Consider the following 14,516-nt stretch of genomic DNA (forward strand, 5'->3'; position numbering starts at 1 on the left):
TGCGACCTGTTTACTTGTGCAACCTGTCACAATGAATTTTGTCGGTCATCGCACATATGTAGCATTTCAAATTGTGAACCGATTTGCTTTGCTGTATCCTTCCCTGGTGGTCTAGTGGTTAGGATTCGGCGCTCTCACCGCCGTGGCCTGGGTTCGATTCCCGGTCAGGGAATTAGTCTTTGTTACTTGTGCAACCTGTCACACTGAATTTAGTAGGTAATCGCCCAACTGATTTTCCCTACAGTGTCCTTCCCTTGTGACCTAGTGGTGCAGCAAAGCACCCCCACAACATGATGCTGCCACCCCTGTGCTTCACGGTTGGGATGGTGTTCTTCGGCTTGCAAGCCTCCACCTTTTGCCTCCAAACATAACAATGGTCATTATGGCCAAATAGTTCAATTTTTGTTTCATCAGACCAGAGGACATTTCTCCAAAAAGTAGGATCTTGTCCACAAACTGCAGTCAGGCTTTTTTATGGCAGTTTTGGAGCAGCAGCTTCTTCCTTGCTGAGCAGCCTTTCAGGTTATACCGATATAGGACTCGTTTTACTGTGGATGTAGATACTTTTGAACCTGTTTCCTCCAGCATCTTCACAAGGTCCTTTGCTGTTGTTCTGGGATTGATTTGCACTTTTCGCACCAAAGTACGTTCATCTCTAGGAGACAGAACGCGTCTCCTTCCTGAGCGGTATGACGGCTGCGTGGTCCCATGGTGTTTATACTTGCGTACTATTGTTTCTACAGATAAACGTGGTACCTTCAGGCGTTGGGAAATTGCTTTGGAGCAGTAGCTTCTTCCTTGCTGAGCGGCCGTTCAGGTTATGTCGATATAGGACTCGTTTTACTGTGGATGTAGATACTTTTGGACCTGTTTCCTCCAGCATCTTCACAAGGTCCTTTGCTGTTGTTCTGGGATTGATTTGCACTTTTCGCACCAAAGTACGTTCATCTCTAGGAGACAGAACGCGTCTCCTTCCTGAGCGGTATGACGGCTGCGTGGTCCCATGGTGTTTTTACTTGCGTACTGTTTTTTCTACAGATGAACTCGGTACCTTCAGGCGTTTGGAAATTGCTCCCAAGGATGAGCCAGACTTTTGGAGGTCTACAATTGTTTTCTGAGGTCTTGGCTGATTTCTTTTGATTTTCCCGTGATGTCAAGCAAAGAGGCACCGAGTTTAAAGGTAGGCCTTGAAATACATCTACAAGGTACACCTCCAATTGACTCAAATGATGTCAATTAGCCTATCAGAAGCTTCTAAAGCCATGACATCATTTTCGGGAATTTTCCACGCTGTTTAAAGGCACAGCCAACTTAGTGTATGTAAACCTCTGACCCACTGGATTTGTGATACAGTGAATTACAAGTGAAATAATCTGTCTGTAAACAATTGTTGGAAAAATGACTTGTGTCATGCACAAAGTACATGTCCTAACCGACTTGCCAAAACTATAGTTTGTTAAACAAGACATGTGTGGAGTGGTTGACAAACGACTTTTAATGACTCCAACATAAGTGTACGTAAACTTCCGACTTCAACTGTATGTACCATTTCAAATTGCAAACCGATTTGCACTGCTCTATCCTTCCCTGGTTGTCTAGTGGTTAGGATTCGGCGCTCTCACCGCCGCGGCCCGGGTTCGATTCCCGGTCAGGGAACTACTCTTTTGCGACCTGTTTACTTGTGCAACCTGTCACAATGAATTTTGTCGGTCATCGCACATATGTAGCATTTCAAATTGTGAACCGATTTGCTTTGCTGTATCCTTCCCTGGTTGTCTAGTGGTTAGGATTCGGCGCTCTCACCGCCGCGGCCCGGGTTCGATTCCCGGTCAGGGAACTAATCTTTTGCGACCTGTTTACTTGTGCAACCTGTCACAATGAATTTTGTCGGTCATCACACATATGTAGCATTTCAAATTGTGAACCGATTTGCTTTGCTGTATCCTTCCCTGGTGGTCTAGTGGTTAGGATTCGGCGCTCTCACCGCCGCGGCCCGGGTTCGATTCCCGGTCAGGGAACTAATCTTTTGCGACCTGTTTACTTGTGCAACCTGTCACAATGTATTTTGTCGGTCATCGCACATATGTAGCATTTCAAATTGTGAACCGATTTGTTTTGCTGTATCCTTCCCTGGTGGTCTAGTGGTTAGGATTCGGCGCTCTCACTGCCGTGGCCTGGGTTCGATTCCCGGTCAGGGAATTAGTCTTTGTTACTTGTGCAACCTGTCACACTGAATTTAGTAGGTAATCGCCCAACTGATTTTCCCTACAGTGTCCTTCCCTTGAGACCTAGTGGTGCAGCAAAGCACCCCCACAACATGATGCTGCCACCCCTGTGCTTCACGGTTGGGATGGTGTTCTTCGGCTTGCAAGCCTCCACCTTTTGCCTCCAAACATAACAATGGTCATTATGGCCAAATAGTTCAATTTTTGTTTCATCAGACCAGAGGACATTTCTCCAAAAATAGGATCTTTGTCCACAAACTGCAGTCAGGCTTTTTTATGGCAGTTTTGGAGCAGCAGCTTCTTCCTTGCTGAGTGGCCTTTCAGGTTATATTGATATAGGACTCGTTTTACTGTGGATATAGATACTTTTTAACCTGTTTCCTCCAGCATCTTCACAAGGTCCTTTGCTGTTGTTCTGGGATTGATTTGCACTTTTCGCACCAAAGTACGTTCATCTCTAGGAGACAGAACGCGTCTCCTTCCTGAGCGGTATGACGGCTGCGTGGTCCCATGGTGTTTATACTTGCGTACTATTGTTTCTACAGATAAACGTGGTACCTTCAGGCGTTGGGAAATTGCTTTGGAGCAGTAGCTTCTTCCTTGCTGAGCGGCCGTTCAGGTTATGTCGATATAGGACTCGTTTTACTGTGGATGTAGATACTTTTGGACCTGTTTCCTCCAGCATCTTCACAAGGTCCTTTGCTGTTGTTCTGGGATTGATTTGCACTTTTCGCACCAAAGTACGTTCATCTCTAGGAGACAGAACGCGTCTCCTTCCTGAGCGGTATGACGGCTGCGTGGTCCCATGGTGTTTTTACTTGCGTACTGTTTTTTCTACAGATGAACTCGGTACCTTCAGGCGTTTGGAAATTGCTCCCAAGGATGAACCAGACTTTTGGAGGTCTACAATTGTTTTCTGAGGTCTTGGCTGATTTCTTTTGATTTTCCCGTGATGTCAAGCAAAGAGGCACCGAGTTTAAAGGTAGTCCTTGAAATACATCTACAAGGTACACCTCCAATTGACTCAAATGATGTCAATTAGCCTATCAGAAGCTTCTAAAGCCATGACATCATTTTCGGGAATTTTCCACGCTGTTTAAAGGCACAGCCAACTTAGTGTATGTAAACCTCTGACCCACTGGATTTGTGATACAGTGAATTACAAGTGAAATAATCTGTCTGTAAACAATTGTTGGAAAAATGACTTGTGTCATGCACAAAGTACATGTCCTAACCGACTTGCCAAAACTATAGTTTGTTAAACAAGACATGTGTGGAGTGGTTGACAAACGACTTTTAATGACTCCAACATAAGTGTACGTAAACTTCCGACTTCAACTGTATGTACCATTTCAAATTGCAAACCGATTTGCACTGCTCTATCCTTCCCTGGTTGTCTAGTGGTTAGGATTCGGCGCTCTCACCGCCGCGGCCCGGGTTCGTTTCCCGGTCAGGGAACTACTCTTTTGCGACCTGTTTACTTGTGCAACCTGTCACAATGAATTTTGTCGGTCATCGCACATATGTAGCATTTCAAATTGTGAACCGATTTGCTTTGCTGTATCCTTCCCTGGTTGTCTAGTGGTTAGGATTCGGCGCTCTCACCGCCGCGGCCCGGGTTCGATTCCCGGTCAGGGAACTAATCTTTTGCGACCTGTTTACTTGTGCAACCTGTCACAATGAATTTTGTCGGTCATCGCACATATGTAGCATTTCAAATTGTGAACCGATTTGCTTTGCTGTATCCTTCCCTGGTGGTCTAGTTGTTAGGATTCGGCGCTCTCACTGCCGCGGCCCGGGTTCGATTCCCGGTCAGGGAACTAATCTTTTGCGACCTGTTTACTTGTGCAACCTGTCACAATGAATTTTGTCGGTCATCGCACATATGTAGCATTTCAAATTGTGAACCGATTTGCTTTGCTGTATCCTTCCCTGGTGGTCTAGTGGTTAGGATTCGGCGCTCTCACCGCTGCGGCCCGGGTTCGAATCCCGGTCAGGGAACTAATCTTTTGCGACCTGTTTACTTGTGCAACCTGTCACAATGTATTTTGTCGGTCATCGCACATATGTAGCATTTCAAATTGTGAACCGATTTGTTTTGCTGTATCCTTCCCTGGTGGTCTAGTGGTTAGGATTCGGCGCTCTCACCGCCGTGGCCTGGGTTCGATTCCCGGTCAGGGAATTAGTCTTTGTTACTTGTGCAACCTGTCACACTGAATTTAGTAGGTAATCGCCCAACTGATTTTCCCTACAGTGTCCTTCCCTTGTGACCTAGTGGTGCAGCAAAGCACCCCCACAACATGATGCTGCCACCCCTGTGCTTCACGGTTGGGATGGTGTTCTTCGGCTTGCAAGCCTCCACCTTTTGCCTCCAAACATAACAATGGTCATTATGGCCAAATAGTTCAATTTTTGTTTCATCAGACCAGAGGACATTTCTCCAAAAAGTAGGATCTTTGTCCACAAACTGCAGTCAGGCTTTTCTATGGCAGTTTTGGAGCAGCAGCTTCTTCCTTGCTGAGCAGCCTTTCAGGTTATACCGATATAGGACTCGTTTTACTGTGGATGTAGATACTTTTGAACCTGTTTCCTCCAGCATCTTCACAAGGTCCTTTGCTGTTGTTCTGGGATTGATTTGCACTTTTCGCACCAAAGTACGTTCATCTCTAGGAGACAGAACGCGTCTCCTTCCTGAGCGGTATGACGGCTGCGTGGTCCCATGGTGTTTATACTTGCGTACTATTGTTTCTACAGATAAACGTGGTACCTTCAGGCGTTGGGAAATTGCTTTGGAGCAGTAGCTTCTTCCTTGCTGAGCGGCCGTTCAGGTTATGTCGATATAGGACTCGTTTTACTGTGGATGTAGATACTTTTGGACCTGTTTCCTCCAGCATCTTCACAAGGTCCTTTGCTGTTGTTCTGGGATTGATTTGCACTTTTCGCTCCAAAGTACGTTCATCTCTAGGAGACAGAACGCGTCTCCTTCCTGAGCGGTATGACGGCTGCGTGGTCCCATGGTGTTTTTACTTGCGTACTGTTTTTTCTACAGATGAACTCGGTACCTTCAGGCGTTTGGAAATTGCTCCCAAGGATGAACCAGACTTTTGGAGGTCTACAATTGTTTTCTGAGGTCTTGGCTGATTTCTTTTGATTTTCCCGTGATGTCAAGCAAAGAGGCACCGAGTTTAAAGGTAGGCCTTGAAATACATCTACAAGGTACACCTCCAATTGACTCAAATGATGTCAATTAGCCTATCAGAAGCTTCTAAAGCCATGACATCATTTTCGGGAATTTTCCACGCTGTTTAAAGGCACAGCCAACTTAGTGTATGTAAACCTCTGACCCACTGGATTTGTGATACAGTGAATTACAAGTGAAATAATCTGTCTGTAAACAATTGTTGGAAAAATGACTTGTGTCATGCACAAAGTACATGTCCTAACCGACTTGCCAAAACTATAGTTTGTTAAACAAGACATGTGTGGAGTGGTTGACAAACGACTTTTAATGACTCCAACATAAGTGTACGTAAACTTCCGACTTCAACTGTATGTACCATTTCAAATTGCAAACCGATTTGCACTGCTCTATCCTTCCCTGGTTGTCTAGTGGTTAGGATTCGGCGCTCTCACCGCCGCGGCCCGGGTTCGATTCCCGGTCAGGGAACTACTCTTTTGCGACCTGTTTACTTGTGCAACCTGTCACAATGAATTTTGTCGGTCATCGCACATATGTAGCATTTCAAATTGTGAACCGATTTGCTTTGCTGTATCCTTCCCTGGTTGTCTAGTGGTTAGGATTCGGCGCTCTCACCGCCGCGGCTCGGGTTCGATTCCCGGTCAGGAAACAAATCTTTTGCGACCTGTTTACTTGTGCAACCTGTCACAATGAATTTTGTCGGTCATCGCACATATGTAGCATTTCAAATTGCAAACCAATTTGCACTGCTCTATCATTCCATGGTGGTCTACTGGTTAGGATTCGGCGCTCTCACTGCCGTGGCCAGGGTTCGATTCCAGGTCAGGGAACTAATCTTTTGCGACCTGTTTACTTGTGCAAAGTGTCACAATGAATTTTGTCGGTCATCGCACATATGTAGCATTTCAAATTGTGAACCGATTTACTTTGCTGTATCCTTCCCTGGTGGTCTAGTGGTTAGGATTCGGCGCTCTCACTGCCGCGGCCCGGGTTCGATTCCTGGTCAGGGAACTAGTCTTTGTTACTTGTGCAACCTGTCACACTGAATTTAGTAGGTAATCGCCCAATTGATTTTCCCTACAGTGTCCTTCCCTTGTGACCTAGTGGTGCAGCAAAGCACCCCCACAACATGATGCTGCCACCCCTGTGCTTCACGGTTGGGATGGTGTTCTTCGGCTTGCAAGCCTCCACCTTTTGCCTCCAAACATAACAATGGTCATTATGGCCAAATAGTTCTATTTTTGTTTCATCAGACCAGAGGACATTTCTCCAAAAAGTAGGATCTTTGTCCACAAACTGCAGTCAGGCTTTTCTATGGCAGTTTTGGAGCAGCAGCTTCTTCCTTGCTGAGCGGCCTTTCAGGTTATATTGATATAGGACTCGTTTTACTGTGGATATAGATACTTTTGAACCTGTTTCCTACAGCATCTTCACAAGGTCCTTTGCTGTTGTTCTGGGATTGATTTGCACTTTTCGCACCAAAGTACGTTCATCTCTAGGAGACAGAACGCGTCTCCTTCCTGAGCGGTATGACGGCTACGTGGTCCCATGGTGTTTATACTTGCGTACTATTGTTTCTACAGATAAACGTGGTACCTTCAGGTGTTGGGAAATTGCTTTGGAGCAGTAGCATCTTCCTTGCTGAGTGGCCGTTCAGGTTATCTCGATATAGGACTCGTTTTACTGTGGATGTAGATACTTTTGGACCTGTTTCCTCCAGCATCTTCACAAGGTCCTTTGCTGTTGTTCTGGGATTGATTTGCACTTTTCGCACCAAAGTACGTTCATCTCTAGGAGACAGAACGCGTCTCCTTCCTGAGCGGTATGACGGCTGCGTGGTCCCATGGTGTTTTTACTTGCGTACTGTTTTTTCTACAGATGAACTCGGTACCTTCAGGCGTTTGGAAATTGCTCCCAAGGATGAACCAGACTTTTGGAGGTCTACAATTGTTTTCTGAGGTCTTGGCTGATTTCTTTTGATTTTCCCGTGATGTCAAGCAAAGAGGCACCGAGTTTAAAGGTAGGCCTTGAAATACATCTACAAGGTACACCTCCAATTGACTCAAATGATGTCAATTAGCCTATCAGAAGCTTCTAAAGCCATGACATCATTTTCGGGAATTTTCCACGCTGTTTAAAGGCACAGCCAACTTAGTGTATGTAAACCTCTGACCCACTGGATTTGTGATACAGTGAATTACAAGTGAAATAATCTGTCTGTAAACAATTGTTGGAAAAATGACTTGTGTCATGCACAAAGTACATGTCCTAACCGACTTGCCAAAACTATAGTTTGTTAAACAAGACATGTGTGGAGTGGTTGACAAACGACTTTTAATGACTCCAACATAAGTGTACGTAAACTTCCGACTTCAACTGTATGTACCATTTCAAATTGCAAACCGATTTGCACTGCTCTATCCTTCCCTGGTTGTCTAGTGGTTAGGATTCGGCGCTCTCACCGCCGCGGCCCGGGTTCGATTCCCGGTCAGGGAACTACTCTTTTGCGACCTGTTTACTTGTGCAACCTGTCACAATGAATTTTGTCGGTCATCGCACATATGTAGCATTTCAAATTGTGAACCGATTTGCTTTGCTGTATCCTTCCCTGGTTGTCTAGTGGTTAGGATTCGGCGCTCTCACCGCCGCGGCCCGGGTTCGATTCCCGGTCAGGGAACTAATCTTTTGCGACCTGTTTACTTGTGCAACCTGTCACAATGAATTTTGTCGGTCATCGCACATATGTAGCATTTCAAATTGTGAACCGATTTGCTTTGCTGTATCCTTCCCTGGTGGTCTAGTGGTTAGGATTCGGCGCTCTCACCGCCGCGGCCCGGGTTCGATTCCCGGTCAGGGAACTAATCTTTTGCGACCTGTTTACTTGTGCAACCTGTCACAATGTATTTTGTCGGTCATCGCACATATGTAGCATTTCAAATTGTGAACCGATTTGTTTTGCTGTATCCTTCCCTGGTGGTCTAGTGGTTAGGATTCGGCGCTCTCACTGCCGTGGCCTGGGTTCGATTCCCGGTCAGGGAATTAGTCTTTGTTACTTGTGCAACCTGTCACACTGAATTTAGTAGGTAATCGCCCAACTGATTTTCCCTACAGTGTCCTTCCCTTGAGACCTAGTGGTGCAGCAAAGCACCCCCACAACATGATGCTGCCACCCCTGTGCTTCACGGTTGGGATGGTGTTCTTCGGCTTGCAAGCCTCCACCTTTTGCCTCCAAACATAACAATGGTCATTATGGCCAAATAGTTCAATTTTTGTTTCATCAGACCAGAGGACATTTCTCCAAAAAGTAGGATCTTTGTCCACAAACTGCAGTCAGGCTTTTTTATGGCAGTTTTGGAGCAGCAGCTTCTTCCTTGCTGAGTGGCCTTTCAGGTTATATTGATATAGGACTCGTTTTACTGTGGATATAGATACTTTTTAACCTGTTTCCTCCAGCATCTTCACAAGGTCCTTTGCTGTTGTTCTGGGATTGATTTGCACTTTTCGCACCAAAGTACGTTCATCTCTAGGAGACAGAACGCGTCTCCTTCCTGAGCGGTATGACGGCTGCGTGGTCCCATGGTGTTTATACTTGCGTACTATTGTTTCTACAGATAAACGTGGTACCTTCAGGCGTTGGGAAATTGCTTTGGAGCAGTAGCTTCTTCCTTGCTGAGCGGCCGTTCAGGTTATGTCGATATAGGACTCGTTTTACTGTGGATGTAGATACTTTTGGACCTGTTTCCTCCAGCATCTTCACAAGGTCCTTTGCTGTTGTTCTGGGATTGATTTGCACTTTTCGCACCAAAGTACGTTCATCTCTAGGAGACAGAACGCGTCTCCTTCCTGAGCGGTATGACGGCTGCGTGGTCCCATGGTGTTTTTACTTGCGTACTGTTTTTTCTACAGATGAACTCGGTACCTTCAGGCGTTTGGAAATTGCTCCCAAGGATGAACCAGACTTTTGGAGGTCTACAATTGTTTTCTGAGGTCTTGGCTGATTTCTTTTGATTTTCCCGTGATGTCAAGCAAAGAGGCACCGAGTTTAAAGGTAGGCCTTGAAATACATCTACAAGGTACACCTCCAATTGACTCAAATGATGTCAATTAGCCTATCAGAAGCTTCTAAAGCCATGACATCATTTTCGGGAATTTTCCACGCTGTTTAAAGGCACAGCCAACTTAGTGTATGTAAACCTCTGACCCACTGGATTTGTGATACAGTGAATTACAAGTGAAATAATCTGTCTGTAAACAATTGTTGGAAAAATGACTTGTGTCATGCACAAAGTACATGTCCTAACCGACTTGCCAAAACTATAGTTTGTTAAACAAGACATGTGTGGAGTGGTTGACAAACGACTTTTAATGACTCCAACATAAGTGTACGTAAACTTCCGACTTCAACTGTATGTACCATTTCAAATTGCAAACCGATTTGCACTGCTCTATCCTTCCCTGGTTGTCTAGTGGTTAGGATTCGGCGCTCTCACCGCCGCGGCCCGGGTTCGATTCCCGGTCAGGGAACTACTCTTTTGCGACCTGTTTACTTGTGCAACCTGTCACAATGAATTTTGTCGGTCATCGCACATATGTAGCATTTCAAATTGTGAACCGATTTGCTTTGCTGTATCCTTCCCTGGTTGTCTAGTGGTTAGGATTCGGCGCTCTCACCGCCGCGGCCCGGGTTCGATTCCCGGTCAGGGAACAAATCTTTTGCGACCTGTTTACTTGTGCAACCTGTCACAATGAATTTTGTCGGTCATCGCACATATGTAGCATTTCAAATTGCAAACCGATTTGCACTGCTCTATCATTCCATGGTGGTCTACTGGTTAGGATTCGGCGCTCTCACTGCCGTGGCCAGGGTTCGATTCCAGGTCAGGGAACTAATCTTTTGCGACCTGTTTACTTGTGCAAAGTGTCACAATGAATTTTGTCGGTCATCGCACATATGTAGCATTTCAAATTGTGAACCGATTTACTTTGCTGTATCCTTCCCTGGTGGTCTAGTGGTTAGGATTCGGCGCTCTCACTGCCGCGGCCCGGGTTCGATTCCTGGTCAGGGAACTAGTCTTTGTTACTTGTGCAACCTGTCACACTGAATTTAGTAGGTAATCGCCCAATTGATTTTCCCTACAGTGTCCTTCCCTTGTGACCTAGTGGTGCAGCAAAGCACCCCCACAACATGATGCTGCCACCCCTGTGCTTCACGGTTGGGATGGTGTTCTTCGGCTTGCAAGCCTCCACCTTTTGCCTCCAAACATAACAATGGTCATTATGGCCAAATAGTTCTATTTTTGTTTCATCAGACCAGAGGACATTTCTCCAAAAAGTAGGATCTTTGTCCACAAACTGCAGTCAGGCTTTTCTATGGCAGTTTTGGAGCAGCAGCTTCTTCCTTGCTGAGCGGCCTTTCAGGTTATATTGATATAGGACTCGTTTTACTGTGGATATAGATACTTTTGAACCTGTTTCCTACAGCATCTTCACAAGGTCCTTTGCTGTTGTTCTGGGATTGATTTGCACTTTTCGCACCAAAGTACGTTCATCTCTAGGAGACAGAACGCGTCTCCTTCCTGAGCGGTATGACGGCTGCGTGGTCCCATGGTGTTTATACTTGCGTACTATTGTTTCTACAGATAAACGTGGTACCTTCAGGTGTTGGGAAATTGCTTTGGAGCAGTAGCATCTTCCTTGCTGAGTGGCCGTTCAGGTTATCTCGATATAGGACTCGTTTTACTGTGGATGTAGATACTTTTGGACCTGTTTCCTCCAGCATCTTCACAAGGTCCTTTGCTGTTGTTCTGGGATTGATTTGCACTTTTCGCACCAAAGTACGTTCATCTCTAGGAGACAGAACGCGTCTCCTTCCTGAGCGGTATGACGGCTGCGTGGTCCCATGGTGTTTATACTTGCGTACTATTGTTTCTACAGATAAACGTGGTACCTTCAGGTGTTGGGAAATTGCTTTGGAGCAGTAGCATCTTCCTTGCTGAGTGGCCGTTCAGGTTATCTCGATATAGGACTCGTTTTACTGTGGATGTAGATACTTTTGGACCTGTTTCCTCCAGCATCTTCACAAGGTCCTTTGCTGTTGTTCTGGGATTGATTTGCACTTTTCGCACCAAAGTACGTTCATCTCTAGGAGACAGAACGCGTCTCCTTCCTGAGCGGTATGACGGCTGCGTGGTCCCATGTTGTTTTTACTTGCGTACTGTTTTTTCTACAGATGAACTCGGTACCTTCAGGCGTTTGGAAATTGCTCCCAAGGATGACCCAGACTTTTGGAGGTCTACAATTGTTTTCTGAGGTCTTGACTGATTTCTTTTGATTTTCCCGTTATGTCAAGCAAAGAGGCACCGAGTTTAAAGGTAGGCCTTGAAATATATCTACAAGGTACACCTCCAATTGACTCAAATGATGTCAATTAGCCTATCAGAAGCTTCTAAAGCCATGACATCATTTTCGGGAATTTTCCACGCTGTTTAAAGGCACAGCCAACTTAGTGTATGTAAACCTCTGACCCACTGGATTTGTGATACAGTGAATTACAAGTGAAATAATCTGTCTGTAAACATTTGTTGGAAAAATGACTTGTGTCATGCACAAAGTACATGTCCTAACCGACTTGCCAAAACTATAGTTTGTTAAACAAGACATGTGTGGAGTGGTTGACAAACGACTTTTAATGACTCCAACATAAGTGTACGTAAACTTCCGACTTCAACTGTATGTACCATTTCAAATTGCAAACCGATTTGCACTGCACTATCCTTCCCTGGTTGTCTAGTGGTTAGGATTCCGCGCTCTCACCGCCGCGTCCCGGGTTCGATTCCCGGTCAGGGAACTACTCTTTTGCGACCTGTTTACTTGTGCAACCTGTCACAATGAATTTTGTCGGTCATCGCACATATGTAGCATTTCAAATTGTGAACCGATTTGCTTTGCTGTATCCTTCCCTGGTTGTCTAGTGGTTAGGATTCGGCGCTCTCACCGCCGCGGCCCGGGTTCGATTCCCGGTCAGGGAACTACTCTTTTGCGACCTGTTTACTTGTGCAACCTGTCACAATGAATTTTGTCGGTCATCGCACATATGTAGCATTTCAAATTGTGAACCGATTTGCTTTGCTGTATCCTTCCCTGGTGGTCTAGTGGTTAGGATTCGGCGCTCTCACCGCCGCGGCCTGGGTTCGATTCCCGGTCAGGGAACTAATCTTTTGCGACCTGTTAACTTGTGCAACCTGTCACAATGAATTTTGTCCGTCATCGCACATATGTAGCATTTCAAATTGTGAACCGATTTGCTTTGCTGTATCCTTCCCTGGTGGTCTAGTGGTTAGGATTTTGCGCTCTCACCGCCGCGGCCCGGGTTCGATTCCCGGTCAGGAAATTTGTCTTTGTTACTTGTGCAACCTGTCACACTGAATTTAGTAGGTAATGGCCCAACTGATTTTCCCTACACTGTCCTTCCCTTGTGACCTAGTGGTGCAGCAAAGCACCCCCACAACATGATGCTGCCACCCCTGTGCTTCGCGTTTGGGAACGTGTTCTTCGGCTTGCAAGCCTTCACCTTTTGCCTCCAAACATAACAATGGTCATTATGGCCAAATAGTTATATTTTTGTTTCATCAGACCAGAGGACATTTCTCCAAAAAGTAGGATCTTTGTCCACAAACTGCAGTCAGGCTTTTTTATGGCAGTTTTGGAGCAGCAGCTTCTTCCTTGCTGAGTGGCCTTTCAGGTTATATTGATATAGGACTCGTTTTACTGTGGATATAGATACTTTTTAACCTGTTTCCTCCAGCATCTTCACAAGGTCCTTTGCTGTTGTTCTGGGATTGATTTGCACTTTTCGCACCAAAGTACGTTCATCTCTAGGAGACAGAACGCGTCTCCTTCCTGAGCGGTATGACGGCTGCGTGGTCCCATGGTGTTTATACTTGCGTACTATTGTTTCTACAGATAAACGTGGTACCTTCAGGCGTTGGGAAATTGCTTTGGAGCATTAGCTTCTTCCTTGCTGAGCGGCCGTTCAGGTTATGTCGATATAGGACTCGTTTTACTGTGGATGTAGATATTTTTGGACCTGTTTCCTCCAGCATCTTCACAAGGTCCTTTGCTGTTGTTCTGGGATTGATTTGAACTTTTCGCACCAAAGTACATTCATCTCTAGGAGACAGAACGCGTCTCCTTTCTGAGCGGTATGACGGCTGCGTGGTCCCATGGTGTTTTTACTTGCTTACTGTTTTTTCTACAGATGAACTCGGTACCTTCAGGCGTTTGGAAATTGCTCCCAAGGATGAACCAGACTTGTGGAGGTCTACATTTGTTTTCTGAGGTCTTGGCTGATTTCTTTTGATTTTCCCGTGATGTCAAGCAAAGAGGCACCGAGTTTAAAGGTAGGCCTTGAAATACATCTACAAGGTACACCTCCAATTGACTCAAATGATGTCAATTAGCCTATCAGAAGCTTCTAAAGCCATGACATCATTTTCAGGAATTTTCCACGCTGTTTAAAGGCACAGCCAACTTAGTGTATGTAAACCTCTGACCCACTGGATCTGTGATACAGTGAATTACAAGTGAAATAATCTGTCTGTAAACAATTGTTGGAAAAATGACTTGTGTCATGCACAAAGTACATGTCCTAACCGACTTGCCAAAACTATAGTTTGTTAAACAAGACATGTGTGGAGTGGTTGACAAACGACTTTTAATGACTCCAACATAAGTGTACGTAAACTTCCGACTTCAACTGTATGTACGATTTCAAATTGCAAACCGATTTGCACTGCACTATCCTTCCCTAGTTGTCTAGTGGTTAGGATTCGGCGCTCTCACCGCCACGGCCCGGGTTCGATTCCCGGTCAGGGAACTAATCTTTTGCGACCTGTTTACTTGTGCAACCTGTCACAATGAATTTTGTCGGTCATCGCACATATGTAGCATTTCAAATTGTGAACCGATTTACTTTGCTGTATCCTTCCCTGGTGGTCTAGTGGTTAGGATTCGGCGCTCTCACCGCCGTGGCCTTGGTTCGATTCCCGGTCAGGGAATTAGTCTTTGTTACTTGTGCAACCTGTCACATTGAT

At 45.5% G+C, this 14,516-nt stretch overlaps 26 non-coding genes across 26 annotated transcripts; all 26 read left to right on the plus strand.

Annotated features, from left to right (window-relative positions):
- Window positions 1-100: 100 nt before the first annotated feature.
- On the plus strand, window positions 101-172 carry trnae-cuc (transfer RNA glutamic acid (anticodon CUC)). The gene has a single exon. It is a non-coding gene; the product is annotated as a tRNA-Glu (tRNA).
- Window positions 173-1,584: 1,412 nt separating this feature from the next.
- trnae-cuc (transfer RNA glutamic acid (anticodon CUC)) lies at window positions 1,585-1,656 on the plus strand. Its single transcript has one exon. It is a non-coding gene; the product is annotated as a tRNA-Glu (tRNA).
- Window positions 1,657-1,765: 109 nt separating this feature from the next.
- Window positions 1,766-1,837, plus strand: trnae-cuc (transfer RNA glutamic acid (anticodon CUC)). The gene has a single exon. It is a non-coding gene; the product is annotated as a tRNA-Glu (tRNA).
- Window positions 1,838-1,946: 109 nt separating this feature from the next.
- trnae-cuc (transfer RNA glutamic acid (anticodon CUC)) lies at window positions 1,947-2,018 on the plus strand. Its single transcript has one exon. It is a non-coding gene; the product is annotated as a tRNA-Glu (tRNA).
- A 109-nt stretch (window positions 2,019-2,127) lies between these two features.
- Window positions 2,128-2,199, plus strand: trnae-cuc (transfer RNA glutamic acid (anticodon CUC)). The gene has a single exon. It is a non-coding gene; the product is annotated as a tRNA-Glu (tRNA).
- Window positions 2,200-3,611: 1,412 nt separating this feature from the next.
- On the plus strand, window positions 3,612-3,683 carry trnae-cuc (transfer RNA glutamic acid (anticodon CUC)). The gene has a single exon. It is a non-coding gene; the product is annotated as a tRNA-Glu (tRNA).
- Window positions 3,684-3,792: 109 nt separating this feature from the next.
- On the plus strand, window positions 3,793-3,864 carry trnae-cuc (transfer RNA glutamic acid (anticodon CUC)). The gene has a single exon. It is a non-coding gene; the product is annotated as a tRNA-Glu (tRNA).
- A 109-nt stretch (window positions 3,865-3,973) lies between these two features.
- On the plus strand, window positions 3,974-4,045 carry trnae-cuc (transfer RNA glutamic acid (anticodon CUC)). The gene has a single exon. It is a non-coding gene; the product is annotated as a tRNA-Glu (tRNA).
- A 109-nt stretch (window positions 4,046-4,154) lies between these two features.
- Window positions 4,155-4,226, plus strand: trnae-cuc (transfer RNA glutamic acid (anticodon CUC)). The gene has a single exon. It is a non-coding gene; the product is annotated as a tRNA-Glu (tRNA).
- A 109-nt stretch (window positions 4,227-4,335) lies between these two features.
- Window positions 4,336-4,407, plus strand: trnae-cuc (transfer RNA glutamic acid (anticodon CUC)). Its single transcript has one exon. It is a non-coding gene; the product is annotated as a tRNA-Glu (tRNA).
- Window positions 4,408-5,820: 1,413 nt separating this feature from the next.
- Window positions 5,821-5,892, plus strand: trnae-cuc (transfer RNA glutamic acid (anticodon CUC)). The gene has a single exon. It is a non-coding gene; the product is annotated as a tRNA-Glu (tRNA).
- A 109-nt stretch (window positions 5,893-6,001) lies between these two features.
- trnae-cuc (transfer RNA glutamic acid (anticodon CUC)) lies at window positions 6,002-6,073 on the plus strand. The gene has a single exon. It is a non-coding gene; the product is annotated as a tRNA-Glu (tRNA).
- A 290-nt stretch (window positions 6,074-6,363) lies between these two features.
- On the plus strand, window positions 6,364-6,435 carry trnae-cuc (transfer RNA glutamic acid (anticodon CUC)). Its single transcript has one exon. It is a non-coding gene; the product is annotated as a tRNA-Glu (tRNA).
- Window positions 6,436-7,848: 1,413 nt separating this feature from the next.
- Window positions 7,849-7,920, plus strand: trnae-cuc (transfer RNA glutamic acid (anticodon CUC)). Its single transcript has one exon. It is a non-coding gene; the product is annotated as a tRNA-Glu (tRNA).
- Window positions 7,921-8,029: 109 nt separating this feature from the next.
- Window positions 8,030-8,101, plus strand: trnae-cuc (transfer RNA glutamic acid (anticodon CUC)). The gene has a single exon. It is a non-coding gene; the product is annotated as a tRNA-Glu (tRNA).
- Window positions 8,102-8,210: 109 nt separating this feature from the next.
- On the plus strand, window positions 8,211-8,282 carry trnae-cuc (transfer RNA glutamic acid (anticodon CUC)). Its single transcript has one exon. It is a non-coding gene; the product is annotated as a tRNA-Glu (tRNA).
- Window positions 8,283-8,391: 109 nt separating this feature from the next.
- trnae-cuc (transfer RNA glutamic acid (anticodon CUC)) lies at window positions 8,392-8,463 on the plus strand. The gene has a single exon. It is a non-coding gene; the product is annotated as a tRNA-Glu (tRNA).
- A 1,413-nt stretch (window positions 8,464-9,876) lies between these two features.
- trnae-cuc (transfer RNA glutamic acid (anticodon CUC)) lies at window positions 9,877-9,948 on the plus strand. The gene has a single exon. It is a non-coding gene; the product is annotated as a tRNA-Glu (tRNA).
- A 109-nt stretch (window positions 9,949-10,057) lies between these two features.
- On the plus strand, window positions 10,058-10,129 carry trnae-cuc (transfer RNA glutamic acid (anticodon CUC)). Its single transcript has one exon. It is a non-coding gene; the product is annotated as a tRNA-Glu (tRNA).
- Window positions 10,130-10,419: 290 nt separating this feature from the next.
- trnae-cuc (transfer RNA glutamic acid (anticodon CUC)) lies at window positions 10,420-10,491 on the plus strand. The gene has a single exon. It is a non-coding gene; the product is annotated as a tRNA-Glu (tRNA).
- Window positions 10,492-12,199: 1,708 nt separating this feature from the next.
- Window positions 12,200-12,271, plus strand: trnae-cuc (transfer RNA glutamic acid (anticodon CUC)). Its single transcript has one exon. It is a non-coding gene; the product is annotated as a tRNA-Glu (tRNA).
- Window positions 12,272-12,380: 109 nt separating this feature from the next.
- On the plus strand, window positions 12,381-12,452 carry trnae-cuc (transfer RNA glutamic acid (anticodon CUC)). Its single transcript has one exon. It is a non-coding gene; the product is annotated as a tRNA-Glu (tRNA).
- A 109-nt stretch (window positions 12,453-12,561) lies between these two features.
- trnae-cuc (transfer RNA glutamic acid (anticodon CUC)) lies at window positions 12,562-12,633 on the plus strand. Its single transcript has one exon. It is a non-coding gene; the product is annotated as a tRNA-Glu (tRNA).
- A 109-nt stretch (window positions 12,634-12,742) lies between these two features.
- trnae-cuc (transfer RNA glutamic acid (anticodon CUC)) lies at window positions 12,743-12,814 on the plus strand. Its single transcript has one exon. It is a non-coding gene; the product is annotated as a tRNA-Glu (tRNA).
- A 1,413-nt stretch (window positions 12,815-14,227) lies between these two features.
- On the plus strand, window positions 14,228-14,299 carry trnae-cuc (transfer RNA glutamic acid (anticodon CUC)). Its single transcript has one exon. It is a non-coding gene; the product is annotated as a tRNA-Glu (tRNA).
- A 109-nt stretch (window positions 14,300-14,408) lies between these two features.
- trnae-cuc (transfer RNA glutamic acid (anticodon CUC)) lies at window positions 14,409-14,480 on the plus strand. Its single transcript has one exon. It is a non-coding gene; the product is annotated as a tRNA-Glu (tRNA).
- The last annotated feature ends 36 nt before the right edge of the window (window positions 14,481-14,516 follow it).

Source organism: Salmo trutta, unplaced genomic scaffold (genome assembly GCF_901001165.1).
Source record: "Salmo trutta unplaced genomic scaffold, fSalTru1.1, whole genome shotgun sequence".
NCBI classification, from domain to species: domain Eukaryota; kingdom Metazoa; phylum Chordata; class Actinopteri; order Salmoniformes; family Salmonidae; genus Salmo; species Salmo trutta.